This window comes from Lissotriton vulgaris, chromosome 4_1, assembly GCF_964263255.1.
Source record: "Lissotriton vulgaris chromosome 4_1, aLisVul1.2, whole genome shotgun sequence".
Taxonomy (NCBI): domain Eukaryota; kingdom Metazoa; phylum Chordata; class Amphibia; order Caudata; family Salamandridae; genus Lissotriton; species Lissotriton vulgaris.
Window position 1 is genome coordinate 1,054,232,571 of NC_141691.1, and position 15,667 is coordinate 1,054,248,237.

The window sequence follows — 15,667 nt, forward strand, 5'->3', positions numbered from 1 at the left end:
CATTATACAATGTAGCAAGGGTGCTCCAATACGTTTGATTGAACAGCGTTTGCTATAAAAGGAAGCTTCTCTTGCGTTGCCGCTAGACTGCTCTTCAGAACAATTCCGTACAGCACGATAAAACCTCAAATTACTATTCCCCTGTATATTAAGTAAAAAGACAATTCCCAGCTCTCCCTTGTAGCAACCAACGTGCTCCACACAAGGATATGTTTTTAGCCTCTAAATATAAATATCAATTCAACATATTCAAAACTAGTTCCATTGAATTCCTCTCTTCCTTTTTAGATTGAAGGCCAGTAAATGAAAGGTGTATGGTTGCTGATAAGAAGGAACAATGAACTCACGAATAACACATGGCATCTGTTAGTCTCAGAGGATGTAAGGTAAACTTCTTTGTGCTTAGAAATGAAGTCAAGTAGATCAGAGTGAAGGTGGGCAACAGTTAATATATTCTACATATTATTCCTCCACAGAAAGTGACCAGTCAAAGTCCTGAGGAGAACTCTAAACCCATAGTGGATAAAACCTTGGCGACTCCTTTATTTATCAAAATCAATTTGGACAGTGGGAAAACACCTCGAATGAAAACCTTGTCAAATAACTTTAAAATTACCAAGCTTTTTCCAAAAAGATCACGACATTGAGGACAACTGTGTTAGGCACCTCTTGTTATGAATCGCTGGACTGGTTCTGATTATTTTATTCAAGTCTTTGCTGTTAATGTTTATTGTATTTGTAATAACCACTTATGTTGATGTCTATTGTTTTGATGCACAAATTCACAGTCATTCTTTATATTCATGTGTTATTATTGTTACAACTAAACCAAGCATCAGGGGTCAAAGGGACATGGAGGCTGACACAAAGCAAAACATCTCCGTAATAGCAGATTTACCAGTAGAGATACTGGAAAACAGAAGTTACTGTCATTATTTCACAATCTTACAATATGGTGGAGTTTATGAGAGAATCCATAGGGCATTACAGAAGCAGAATTTCGGATGAAGAGGGTTAGAACTACTTGTTCCATGAATCATTGTAGAGGTAAGTTGCTCTATAACCTTTTGTAATTAATGATCATAATACCCAGGAGAGCTATAAAAGGAGCTTCTCATTGAGGAATGAGGCCGATTATTCTGTCTTTGGATCCTATCTGGTATTTCTGCTGTTCTTCCTGAAAATCCTTGTACTTGTGAGGTGGTAAGGGTGCTTCCATCGATTCCTCTTCATGCATATGAAAAGTCTAAGTCTGTGCCTTCTCCATGACATTAGGGTAAAGATTTATCTACAGAGTCCTTTAACATACATTGCTGATTTTCTGAAAAGCTGTATTTAATTATATTCAGTTCCAAAGAGTGTTTTCTTTTACATTTCCAAGTTCCTCAGTTTAAAATCAGATAAAGCTATAATTGGTGTGACAGTTACCATAAGAAGTCATACATCTTGGAGGAGTTAATTATTTACTGGCTTGCTTAAATTGTGAGGGCCGGGAAGTTACTGCTTAATTAAATCTAGAGATGAACAGTTTGCTTTGGCTTTCTAAAAACTCTGGGGCATATTACCAAGCAATAGCGATAATTATCGCTATTGCTTGGTTAGAGACAAAAATTTACCGCTGAACTGCGGCGATTTTTACCGCAAATAAACCTTGGTATTACCAAGGTTTAACGCAAATGCGATAAAAATCGCCGCAAAGCATGAATATCGCTGAAAAGTCAGCGATATTCATGCATTACCGAGCTAATGCTCTTAGCCATGTTATCCACCTCCCATTGGATAACATGGCTAAGAACTGCTCAGGGCAGGTGTTAGCTTTTGGAGATATTCGCGCTTAGCGCAAATATCTCCAAAAGTTGGTAATAGGAGATAGCGATGTTAGCGACTGTTTCCAGTCGCTAACATCTTGGCACGCCCACTTTGCATGTCATTAGTGATAAATATCACTGACATGCAAAGCGGGGCCCAAGATGTTCGCTATCTCCTACTAGCTGTCGCTAACTGGTGTTAGCAACAGCTAGGTAATAGGGAGATCATTTTATCTCCGCTTTCTTGGCTTTTAAAGCCAAAAAAGCGGAGATAAACCCCCTTGATAATATGCCCCACAGTCTTGGAATAACATTGCTTTATCTATTTTTCTGGATGAAGAGGTCCTATTGGAACAATATTGGAGAAATAACTATTTCCTTTGTTTATTCGTGTATGATGAAATATACCTGGATAGTTTACCAGAAGTAATACCTTTTTTGAAAGGAGAGCTGTGCTTGGAAAAAGTGTTCTCTGGTGAAGATTTTCACATTTGGTTTCTTTTATTTTGTGGTTTTACTAAATTTAACAGGGGGCCAAGTGGAGTCCAAGAAGTTTGGTTCTTCACTTGTGAGGCACAGTATTTGTTTTAGTGGGTATGTGTTTCAACATATAGATATACTATGTATTTGAGTGTGAATAGCATAAATAAATGACATCAACTTCTTTTTTAGCTTGGTCATTAGACAAGCATAAGGACACACATACTACTTTTGAAAAAACCTCTTCCTCATCTTGGAATTACAAGAGCAAAAATAATAGTTTGTTTTGTTACAGGTAAAGCGTAAGGTGTAGGGAACATATTTACTATATTAAACAGTATGTGGAGTGATAAATGTAGGTTCTGTGTATCGAAGGTTTCCTTCCCAGTTGTTCCCTCCCTTTCCTTTGCTCAGTTGATCACCTCAAACTTCCATGCTAAAATAGCTGACAGAATTGAGGCTATCAAGAGATTGAACCTATCGTGTATCAAACCGATCCCGAGGGCATTGATCTTCATTGTTACAGTTATGTATGGTATCATGATTAAACTGTTTTGTCCTGTGGGGTAGATTTGATCAATGAAAAGGTTGGGAAGTGTTCCTTTTCATGACACATTGTTCATAATATGCTTTTTGAAAATATTATTGATTAAATCGTGAAATCAATACAAGGGCCAAAAAATAAATATATTTGACCAGATATTTGTAAAGAGGACGCTTGAATAATCATAGCCATTTTTTCTGTTTTGTGAAGCGTGTTCCGTCATAACGGATCAAAAAGTACAATTTAACTGTGAGGATGCAGATGCATAACTGATAAGATAGAACATTCATTAGAGGCATTACAATAGTGCAACCACAGATTGTAACATTCAGTTGGAAGGGTAGGAATGAAACCTAAATCAGGATTAAACATACATATATTTTTTTTATGATAAATAGTTGCAACACTTGCTGCGTTGGTATTGTGCATATAATACAACCTATCCGATTGATTGGACAAGCCACTCTTCAGATGAGGAGTAACATAACTAATTGCCTTCACTTAAGAAGAACAAATGGAGTTGAAGTGTACTCAGGGGGTTAACGGTGGCATGTAGCTCTGCTTATGCCAGGAACTTGTCACCCTAAAGGCATGCGTTGGGGATCTGCACATCCTAACTGGCAGCCACAGAAGAACTAGTTGTTAACAGGCCACTGAAGAGTGCCTGCTTCTGCAGTGAACTTAAAGAGTATACAAGTAGCTATGTTCTGATTAAGAGGAGTTCTACATACGGCTCAGCAGAAAGGAGCACCTCTGTGTGGACATCAGGGTGAAACCCTGCTTGAAGTGACAAATTAAAGTGCTTCAGGATGCTATTGTGCTATGGTGCCAGCCTGATAGCCCCATGTCAGATTATTATGAAAGTGCTGTACGTGCTATATAATTCTGGTAGGAGGGATGTTATATTCATGGCTGAGGCTAGGGGGCTCACTGCATTCTGATTTGTGGGTCAAGGGCTACTCATAGTGCAGTTTAAAATTCTTCATAGTACGATATAAACTGCTGTAAGCCCCTAACTGGTGCCCAGGCCTTTCTGGTTAGATCGGAGGCCGATCAGCTGCCTATCAGCTGCCTCAGTGGGGAAAGCAATGTTCACCATTTACATATTTTCCTGGGTCATGGTGGGTCTCGTCATGAAGGTGAACAACGTTAGGAATTTTTCACTGTTTGGACATGTATAACTTAACCATACATATCCTACTTTTTTAAATACAGTGCACACTTCTGACCTTGGGGTGGATACGGCCTGCCTTAGGGGTGACACATACGTTTGAAAAAAGAAGGTTTAGGCTAGCAAAACATATATTTTGACAGGTCAAAACATAGTTTAAAACTGCATTACAGGCTGCAGAGGACCAATAAGTAAATTAAATGTGCCATTTAGATGTAGTCCAATTGTACCATGTTTTAAGGAGCGAGCACAAGCACTTTTCCACTTTTTAGCTGGGGTACAGTGTGCATAGTGCTAATGCCAACAAAAACAAGTGCAGCAAAATCAAAGTGTGAAGGCAAAATGGGGAAATACCACACCACAGATGTCAGGTCTAACACCAGGGAACCTCAAAATCTGTTTGACAACCTGCACTTTTTCAAATCACCCACCAACTCTCCAGCACTGTAGCACTAGTTTCCACAATTGTTCACTATTCACATCCATTTGACTGGCCGCACCCTTGACATTACATTTGCCCCTCTAAACGTAATCTTGTTCACTAACATTGTTGATTTCCCACTGATATTTTCCATGGCAATCAAACCTTCTACAGTCTCTAATACACCTCATAGCTGCCAAACCATGAACAAAATGTGTTGTAAACGTATTCCAAAAAACTCTTTCAACCTATCTACACTTAGGGCTGGAAATGTCTGTAAAACAGTTTCCCCAGTGATTCACAGAGTCTTTCAACATAGTAGACTCTTTGAAAACTAAACTTCTACAAGTGAGCACGAGAGGTGTTTGGATAAATTCCAACATAAAACTATATAAAAAAGAAACCATATCCCTCAAGAAACATTGAAGGAAAACACTCCTCCTTGTTGAAAATAAGCAGCTCCAAAGACAATAAAGATAGAAACTTCATCAAAAAGAAGTAGGAGTCGCGCTACACACAAAACATCTCATAAGCTACTGCCCAAACTAGGCACTTTTTACAATCGTCAAAGAATCGCATCACGCTTCCAGCACTCTGTAACATCATCGCAAACCATTTCACCAAGAAAACCACAAACCCTGAAACTAATATCCTCTTAAAATCAAGCAATGTGATCACTGAGCATCCCATTAAAAGTACCTTATGCTCTCATAATATACGGTGCTCATTCAACCCACTAATATAAAAATGAACCACAACCTACTTAAAGACACAAATATGCTGCAGTGTCCAAAGAAGGTTTATCTTCCAAATATTTTCAAATCAATTCCATTTGAGTTCTATTTTGCTATACTGGCTGAATAAATCATCAACACCTCCCTATCAATTGGGAAATCCCAAAGCGATCTGAAAATTTCATATATTATATATTATAATTAAACAAGAAATCGGCCACTTTGACGCAGCAAATCACAGACCGACAGATAAGATAAATTGTGTTTCATGTGTAAAATCATCAAAAAAGCAGGTGTCGCACAAGAATTGCTTTTAATAAAACAAAACAATCTATCATCAGACAGAAAGGACTTTGACTGAGCAGAAGCACTGAATCAGCACTTATCTCCATATAGAATGACTCTAGGAACAATGATGGTGTTGTTCTACTACTACTTAACCTCCCACAAGCTTTTGATATAATTGACCATCAGCTACTAGCTCAAAGGCTATATGGCACACAGAAACAGCGCACAGTGCTCAAATAGATACAATGCTTCCTTTACCCCTTCGCTGCTGGGCCTTTTCCCCTCCTGTGCTGAGCCCTTTTTTGGCTATTTGGGGTAGTGCGCGCTTAGGCCCCTGTAACTTTTTGACCACATAAGCTATCCACGCCAAATTTGCGTCCTTTTCTTCCAACATCATGTGGATTCCAAAGGCGCCCAGGGTTTGTGGATTCCCTTGGAGGGGTCCCAGAAATTAACCAAAATATAGTGATTTTTTTGTTTTTTTCAGAAAAATGGGAAAAACGGGCTGCAAATGAAAGCCTCTGGGTTTTTCCCTGAAAATGGTATCAAAAAAGGGTTTGTGGGGCTGAAATCTCCGTTTTCTCAGCTTTCAGGGAATGACAGTCTTTCGTCAGGGAACCAACATTTTTCACACAGTTTTGGCATTTTTCTGGGACATAGCCTATTTTTGCTATTTTTACAGCTTTCCACCTCCTTCCAATTAATGGTAGAAAAGAGTTTGAAAGCAATAATGGATCCTAGAAAGCTGTACATTTTCGGAAAGTAAACAAAATTCTGAATTCAGAAAAGGGTAATTTGTCTAAATCCATGAAGGATTCTTTATCGAAAGTAACAGTTAAATCTTGGAATAATAGAAAATTTGTTGAAAAAAACAGCCTTTTGTCTCAACGTTTTCACCTATAACTTTTTCTAATCTTGACAGCTCTTGGAAAGCAATATACTGTTACATCCGTTAGACCTTCCTGGTTGTGGGGATATATAGGAGTTGTAGTTTCACCAAGAACCCAACGAACCCAGATCCAAAAACTGAGCAGCAACTTGCAATGTTTTTTTTTCTTTTACTGGGTATAGAGCACTTTGTCTTAGAAAATGTATACATGGAAAAAGCTGTATGAAAGACACCTATGTATTTCTGATTTGGGTACAAAATATAGAGTTCAGAAACAGTATATAATTGCACATTTTCAAAATTGGGAATACCCATACTAGCTTGAGAATTATTGGTCATTTTTCAAAAACATTTTTTTTTTACACAATGTCTGTCATTGAAAGGGAGAAATGCTAGAAAGCTCATTAGGTAATAACAGTTGATTTACAAATCTGAATTACCCAAAGTCTCCCGATAAAAACGGTACCTCACTTGTGTGGGTCGGCCTTGTGCCTGCGATAGGAAACAGCGCAAAATGCAACGTGGTCACACCTCAATTTTGCAGTTACAAATTGACCCTTTTATGGCAAAGTGCCTACCTGTAGTTTTTGCACCCTAGCTCTGCCGGCACCTAGGGAAACCTAGCAAACCTATACATTTTTAGAAAGTAGACACCCTGGGGAATTCAGGATGGGGTGACTCGTCTGCCTACCCCCAGGTTTTGTTACCCAGAATCCCTTGCAAAGCTAAAATTATGACAAAAAAACACATTTTCCTCACATTTCTGTGGTGGAAAGTGCTGGAATCTGCGTGGATCAACAAACTTCCACCCACCCAGCGTTCCCCCAGGTCTCCCGAGAAAAATGGTACCTCACTTGCGTGGGTAGGCATAGTGGCTGCGACACGAAACAGCTCAAAATGCAACGTGGTTGCACTTCAATTTCCCAGTGAAATCTTGTGCTATTTGGACAAAGAGACTACCTTTTGTTTTTGAGTCCTAGCTCTGCCAGCACATAGGGAAACCTAGCAAACCTATACATTTTTGAAAACTAGACACCCAGGGGAATTCAGGATGGGGTGACTCGTCTGCCTACCCCCAGGTTTTGTTACCCAGAATCCCTTGCAAAGCTAAAATTATGACCAAAAAAAACACATTTTCCTCACATTTCTGTGGTGGAAAGTGCTGGAATCTGCGTGGATCAACAAACTTCCACCCACCCAGCGTTCCCCCAGGTTTCCCGAGAAAAATGGTACCTCACTTGCGTGGGTAGGCATAGTGGCTGCGACACGAAACAGCTCAAAATGCAACGTGGTCACAACTCAATTTTTCTGTGAAATTGTGGCCTTTTTGGGCAAAGAGACTACCTTTTGTTTTTGAGTCCTAGCTCTGCCAGCACATAGGGAAACCTTGCAAACCTATACATTTTTGAAAACTAGACACCCAGGGGAATTCAGGATGGGGTGACTCGTCTGCCTACCCCCAGGTTTTGTTACCCAAAATCCCTTGCAAAGCTAAAATTATGACAAAAAAAACACATTTTCCTCACATTTTTGTGGTGGAAAGTGCTGGAATCTGCGTGGATCAACGAACTTCCACCCACCCAGCGTTCCCCCAGGTCTCCCGAGAAAAATGGTACCTCACTTGCGTGGGTAGGCATAGTGGCTGCGACACGAAACAGCTCAAAATGCAACGTGGTTGCACTTCAATTTCCCAGTGAAATCTTGTGCTATTTGGACAAAGAGACTACCTTTTGTTTTTGAGTCCTAGCTCTACCAGCACATAGGGAAACCTAGCAAACCTATACATTTTTGAAAACTAGACACCCAGGGGAATTCAGGATGGGGTGACTCGTCTGCCTACCCCCAGGTTTTGTTACCCAGAATCCCTTGCAAAGCTAAAATTATGACAAAAAAAACACATTTTCCTCACATTTCTGTGGTGGAAAGTGCTGGAATCTGCGTGGATCAACAAACTTCCACCCACCCAGCGTTCCCCCAGGTCTCCCGAGAAAAATGGTACCTCACTTGCGTGGGTAGGCATAGTGGCTGCGACACGAAACAGCTCAAAATGCAACGTGGTTGCACTTCAATTTCCCAGTGAAATCTTGTGCTATTTGGACAAAGAGACTACCTTTTGTTTTTGAGTCCTAGCTCTGCCAGCACATAGGGAAACCTAGCAAACCTATACATTTTTAAAAACTAGACACCCAGGGGAATTCAGGATGGGGTGACTCGTCTGCCTACCCCCAGGTTTTGTTACCCAGAATCCCTTGCAAAGCTAAAATTATGACAAAAAAAACACATTTTCCTCACATTTCTGTGGTGGAAAGTGCTGGAATCTGCGTGGATCAACAAACTTCCACCCACCCAGCGTTCCCCCAGGTCTCCCGAGAAAAATGGTACCTCACTTGCGTGGGTAGGCATAGTGGCTGCGAGACGAAACAGCTCAAAATGCAACGTGGTCACAACTCAATTTTTCTGTGAAATTGTGGCCTTTTTGGGCAAAGAGACTACCTTTTGTTTTTGAGTCCTAGCTCTGCCAGCACATAGGGAAACCTTGCAAACCTATACATTTTTGAAAACTAGACACCCAGGGGAATTCAGGATGGGGTGACTCGTCTGCCTACCCCCAGGTTTTGTTACCCAGAATCCCTTGCAAAGCTAAAATTATGACAAAAAAAACACATTTTCCTCACATTTTTGTGGTGGAAAGTGCTGGAATCTGCGTGGATCAACGAACTTCCACCCACCCAGCGTTCCCCCAGGTCTCCCGAGAAAAATGGTACCTCACTTGCGTGGGTAGGCATAGTGGCTGCGACACGAAACAGCTCAAAATGCAACGTGGTTGCACTTCAATTTCCCAGTGAAATCTTGTGCTATTTGGACAAAGAGACTACCTTTTGTTTTTGAGTCCTAGCTCTGCCAGCACATAGGGAAACCTAGCAAACCTATACATTTTTGAAAACTAGACACCCAGGGGAATTCAGGATGGGGTGACTCGTCTGCCTACCCCCAGGTTTTGTTACCCAGAATCCCTTGCAAAGCTAAAATTATGACAAAAAAAACACATTTTCCTCACATTTCTGTGGTGGAAAGTGCTGGAATCTGCGTGGATCAACAAACTTCCACCCACCCAGCGTTCCCCCAGGTCTCCCGAGAAAAATGGTACCTCACTTGCGTGGGTAGGCATAGTGGCTGCGACACGAAACAGCTCAAAATGCAACGTGGTTGCACTTCAATTTCCCAGTGAAATCTTGTGCTATTTGGACAAAGAGACTACCTTTTGTTTTTGAGTCCTAGCTCTGCCAGCACATAGGGAAACCTAGCAAACCTATACATTTTTAAAAACTAGACACCCAGGGGAATTCAGGATGGGGTGACTCGTCTGCCTACCCCCAGGTTTTGTTACCCAGAATCCCTTGCAAAGCTAAAATTATGACAAAAAAAACACATTTTCCTCACATTTCTGTGGTGGAAAGTGCTGGAATCTGCGTGGATCAACAAACTTCCACCCACCCAGCGTTCCCCCAGGTCTCCCGAGAAAAATGGTACCTCACTTGCGTGGGTAGGCATAGTGGCTGCGAGACGAAACAGCTCAAAATGCAACGTGGTCACAACTCAATTTTTCTGTGAAATTGTGGCCTTTTTGGGCAAAGAGACTACCTTTTGTTTTTGAGTCCTAGCTCTGCCAGCACATAGGGAAACCTTGCAAACCTATACATTTTTGAAAACTAGACACCCAGGGGAATTCAGGATGGGGTGACTCGTCTGCCTACCCCCAGGTTTTGTTACCCAGAATCCCTTGCAAAGCTAAAATTATGACAAAAAAAACACATTTTCCTCACATTGCTGTGGTGGAAAGTGCTGGAATCTGCGTGGATCAACAAACTTCCACCCACCCAGCGTTCCCCCAGGTCTCCCGAGAAAAATGGTACCTCACTTGCGTGGGTAGGCATAGTGGCTGCGACACGAAACAGCTCAAAATGCAACGTGGTTGCACTTCAATTTCCCAGTGAAATCTTGTGCTATTTGGACAAAGAGACTACCTTTTGTTTTTGAGTCCTAGCTCTGCCAGCACATAGGGAAACCTAGCAAACCTATACATTTCTGAAAACTAGACACCCAGGGGAATTCAGGATGGGGTGACTCGTCTGCCTACCCCCAGGTTTTGTTACCCAGAATCCCTTGCAAAGCTAAAATTATGACAAAAAAACACATTTTCCTCACATTGCTGTGGTGGAAAGTGCTGGAATCTGCGTGGATCAACAAACTTCCACCCACCCAGCGTTCCCCCAGGTCTCCCGAGAAAAATGGTACCTCACTTGCGTGGGTAGGCATAGTGGCTGCGAAACGAAACAGCTCAAAATGCAACGTGGTTGCACTTCAATTTCCCAGTGAAATCTTGTGCTATTTGGACATAGAGACTACCTTTTGTTTTTGAGTCCTAGCTCTGCCAGCACATAAGGAAACCTAGCAAACCTATACATTTTTAAAAACTAGACACCCAGGGGAATTCAGGATGGGGTGACTCGTCTGCCTACCCCCAGGTTTTGTTACCCAGAATCCCTTGCAAAGCTAAAATTGTGACAAAAAAAAACACATTTTCCTCACATTTCTGTGGTGGAAAGTTCTGGAATCTGCGTGGATTAACAAATTTCCACCCACCCAGCGTTCCCCCAGGTCTCCTGAGAAAAATGATACCTCACTTGCGTGGGTAGGCATAGTGGCTGCAACACGAAACAGCGCAAAACGCAACGTGGTCACAACTCAATTTTTCTGTGAAATTGTGGCCTTTTTGGGCAAAGAGACTACCTTTTGTTTTTGAACCCTAGCTCTGCCGGCACCCAGGGAAACCTAGCAAACCTATATATTTTTGAAAAGTAGACACACAGGGGAATTCAGGATGGGGTGACTCGACTGCCTACCCCCAGGTTCTCTTACCCAGAATCCCTTGCAAAGCTAAGAAATTGGAAAAAAAACGCATTTTCCTCACATTTCTGTGGTGGAAAGTTCCGGAATCTGCGTGGATCAACAAACTTCCACCCACCCAGCGTTCCCCCAGGTCTCCCGAGAAAAATGGTATCTCACTTGCGTGGGTAGGCATAGTGGCTGCGACAGGAAACAGCGCAAAACGCAACGTGGTCACAACTCAATTTTTCTGTGAAATTGTGGCCTTCTTGGGCAAAGAGACTACCTTTTGTTTTTGAACCCTAGCTCTGCCGGCACCCAGGGAAACCTAGCAAACCTATATATTTTTGAAAAGTAGACACCCAGGGGAATTCAGGATGGGGTGACTCGACTGCCTACCCCCAGGTTCTCTTGACCAGAATCCCTTGCAAATCTAAGAAATTGGAAAAAAAAACGCATTTTCCTCACATTTCTGTGGTGGAAAGTTCCGGAATCTGCGTGGATCAACAAATTTCCACCCACCCAGCGTTCCCCCAGGTCTCCCGAGAAAAATGGTATCTCACTTGCGTGGGTAGGCATAGTGGCTGCGACAGGAAACAGCGCAAAACGCAACGTGGTCACAACTTAATTTTTCTGTGAAATTGTGGCCTTCTTGGGCAAAGAGACTACCTTTTGTTTTTGAACCCTAGCTCTGCCGGCACCCAGGGAAACCTAGCAAACCTATATATTTTTGAAAAGTAGACACCCAGGGGAATTCAGGATGGGGTGACTCGACTGCCTACCCCCAGGTTCTCTTACCCAGAATCCCTTGCAAAGCTAAGAAATCAGAAAAAAAAACACATTTTCCTCACATTTCTGTGGTGGAAAGTTCCGGAATCTGCGTGGATCAACAAATTTCCACCCACCCAGCGTTCCCCCAGGTCTCCCGAGAAAAATGGTACCTCACTTGCGTGGGTAGGCATAGTGGCTGCGAAAGGAAATGGTTCAAATTGTACGGTGGTGAATTTACAATACCAAATTGCTAAACAACCTTCATTTTTGGGGGGGGGCACCTGAGTTTTTGGCCCGGGGCTCGGTGGTATTCTTTGGAAAGTACCAAACCCAAACAGATCTGAAAAGTAGACCCCCGGGGGAGTCCAGGGAGGTATGGCATGCGTGGGTCCCCGAACGTTTTCCTACCCAGACCACCTTGCAAACCTTAAAATTAGGTAAAATAATCACTTTTCCAAACTTTTTTGCGTGGGATCACCGTGCCGGCAAAAATGTCCTACCACCCAGCGCTCCCCCTGTTCTCCCGAGTAAAAGGATACCTCACTTGTGTGGGTGCCCCAAAGCAGAACAGGCCAAAAATGAATGTTGAAAAAAGTAGTATTTCAGTGTTGCAAATTAAGCCCCCCTGCCTTAGTCACAGGCCTTTGGCCCACCCACACAAGTGAGGTATCATTTTACTCGGGAGAACAAGGGGAACGCAGGGTGGTAGGACATTTGTGCCGACACGGCGATCCCACGCAAAAATGTATGGAAAACTGTTTTTTTAACCTAAATTTATGGTTTCAGGGATTTCTGGGTAGGAAAACATTGGGGGACCCATGCATGCCATACCTCCCCAGACTCCCCCGGGTGTCTAGTTTTCAGAAATGTTTGGGTTTGGTAGTTACCAAAGATGCCCGCCGAGCCCCGGTCCAATAACTCAGTCCCCCCCCCTAAAAAAAGAAGGTAATCTTGCTATTGGTTATTGTAATGTCTCCACCGTACGATTTGGACCTTTTCCTGTTGCCGCCACTATGCCTACCCACGCAAGTGAGGTACCATTTTTCTCGGGAGACCTGGGGGAACGCTGGGTGGGAGGAAATTTGTGTGAGCCCAGTGACGCCACGCTTTCCCACGCAAAAAAAGTGTGTAAAAAATGATCTTTCCAGCAAAAATTGAGGTTTGCAAGGGATTCTGGGTAAAGGAACGTTGGAGGATCCACGCAAGCCATACCTCCTTGGAAGCCCCCGGGTGTCTACTTGTCAGAAATGTGTGGGTTTGGTAGGTTTCCCTACATGGCCGCCTCGCACGGGGCCAAAAACCCAGGTAACCCCTCTTGCAAAAGCTGGTGGTATTCACATTGAATACCACCAGCTTTTGAAAGAGAGGTTACCTGGGTTTTTGGCCCCGTGCGAGGCGGCCATGTAGGGAAACCTACTAAACCCACACATTTCTGAAAAGTAGACACCCAGGGGCTTCCAAGGAGGTATGGCTTGCGTGGATCCTCCAACGTTCCTTTACCCAGAATCCCTTGCAAACCACAATTTTTGCTGGAAAAATCAGTTTTTACACACTTTTTTTGCGTGGGAAAGCGTGGCGTCACTGGGCTCACACAAATTTCCTCCCACCCAGCGTTCCCCCAGGTCTCCCGAGAAAAATGGTACCTCACTTGCGTGGGTAGGCATAGTGGCTGCGAAAGGAAATGGTTCAAATTGTACGGTGGTGAATTTACAATACCAAATTGCTAAACAACCTTCATTTTGGGGGGGGGGCACCTGAGTTTTTGGCCGGGGCTCGGTGGTATTCTTTGGAAAGTACCAAACCCAAACAGATCTGAAAAGTAGACCCCCGGGGGAGTCTAGGGAGGTATGGCATGCGTGGGTCCCCGAACGTTTTCCTACCCAGACCACCTTGCAAACCTTAAAATTAGGTAAAATAATCACTTTTCCAAACTTTTTTGCGTGGGATCACCGTGCCGGCAAAAATGTCCTACCACCCAGCGCTCCCCCTGTTCTCCCGAGTAAAAGGATACCTCACTTGTGTGGGTGCCCCAAAGCAGAACAGGCCAAAAATGAATGTTGAAAAAAGTAGTATTTCAGTGTTGCAAATTAAGCCCCCCTGCCTTAGTCACAGGCCTTTGGCCCACCCACACAAGTGAGGTATCATTTTACTCGAGAGAACAAGGGGAACGCAGGGTGGTAGGACATTTGTGCCGACACGGCGATCCCACGCAAAAATGTATGGAAAACTGTTTTTTTAACCTAAATTTATGGTTTGCAGGGATTTCTGGGTAGGAAAACATTGGGGGACCCACGCATGCCATACCTCCCCAGACTCCCCCGGGTGTCTAGTTTTCAGAAATGTTTGGGTTTGGTAGTTACCAAAGATGCCCGCCGAGCCCCGGTCCAATAACTCAGTCCCCCCCCCCTAAAAAAAGAAGGTAATCTTGCTATTGGTTATTGTAATGTCTCCACCGTACGATTTGGACCTTTTCCTGTTGCCGCCACTATGCCTACCCACGCAAGTGAGGTACCATTTTTCTCGGGAGACCTGGGGGAACGCTGGGTGGGAGGAAATTTGTGTGAGCCCAGTGACGCCACGCTTTCCCACGCAAAAAAAGTGTGTAAAAAATGATCTTTCCAGCAAAAATTGAGGTTTGCAAGGGATTCTGGGTAAAGGAACGTTGGAGGATGCACGCAAGCCATACCTCCTTGGAAGCCCCCGGGTGTCTACTTGTCAGAAATGTGTGGGTTTGGTAGGTTTCCCTACATGGCCGCCTCGCACGGGGCCAAAAAACCAGGTAAACCCACTTGCAAAAGCTGGTGGTATTCACATTGAATACCACCAGCTTTTGAAAGAGAGGTTACCTGGGTTTTTGGCCCCGTGCGAGGCGGCCATGTAGGGAAACCTACTAAACCCACACATTTCTGAAAAGTAGACACCCAGGGGCTTCCAAGGAGGTATGGCTTGCGTGGATCCTCCAACGTTCCTTTACCCAGAATCCCTTGCAAACCTCAATTTTTGCTGGAAAAATCAGTGTTAACATACTTTTTTTGCGTGGGAAAGCGTGGCGTCACTGGGCTCACACAAATTTCCTCCCACCCAGCGTTCCCCCAGGTCTCCCGATAAAAATGGTACCTCACTTGCGTGGGTAGGCATAGTGGCTGCAAAAGGAAACGGTCCAAATTGTACGGTGGCGAATTAAGTTTTCAATTTGAGAGCGTGTGATTCAAGGAAATTTTGACCGACAATTTCAAGTTTGCAGGAGATTGTGGAAAAAAATCAATAAAATTCACCAGAAAGACATGACCATATACTTCCATGGTTTAACAATAAAATCTAAATTTAGTAAGTTATTTATAGCTATAATGTACACGGTAACAGAGTTACTCAAAAGTCAAACATTCAAGCACGGCTAACTATTCCTCAAAGACACACACATACAGGTTGGATTTGGCACGAGGGCGAGTGATGGTTCAGTACATAAAATGTTATTAACAAGATATTTCAAAAAATGAAATGCTCCGTCAATAAATAAATGCATAAAAACCAAACCAGTGACTCCCAACTCGTGAGCTGTAAAGCCACGACAAGGCACCAACCATTTTACAGGCCATTCACGCACCTTTAATACCTGTTACACACCAGACCATTGACACCATCCGGAAGGAAAAGCAACACATTACAACATTCAC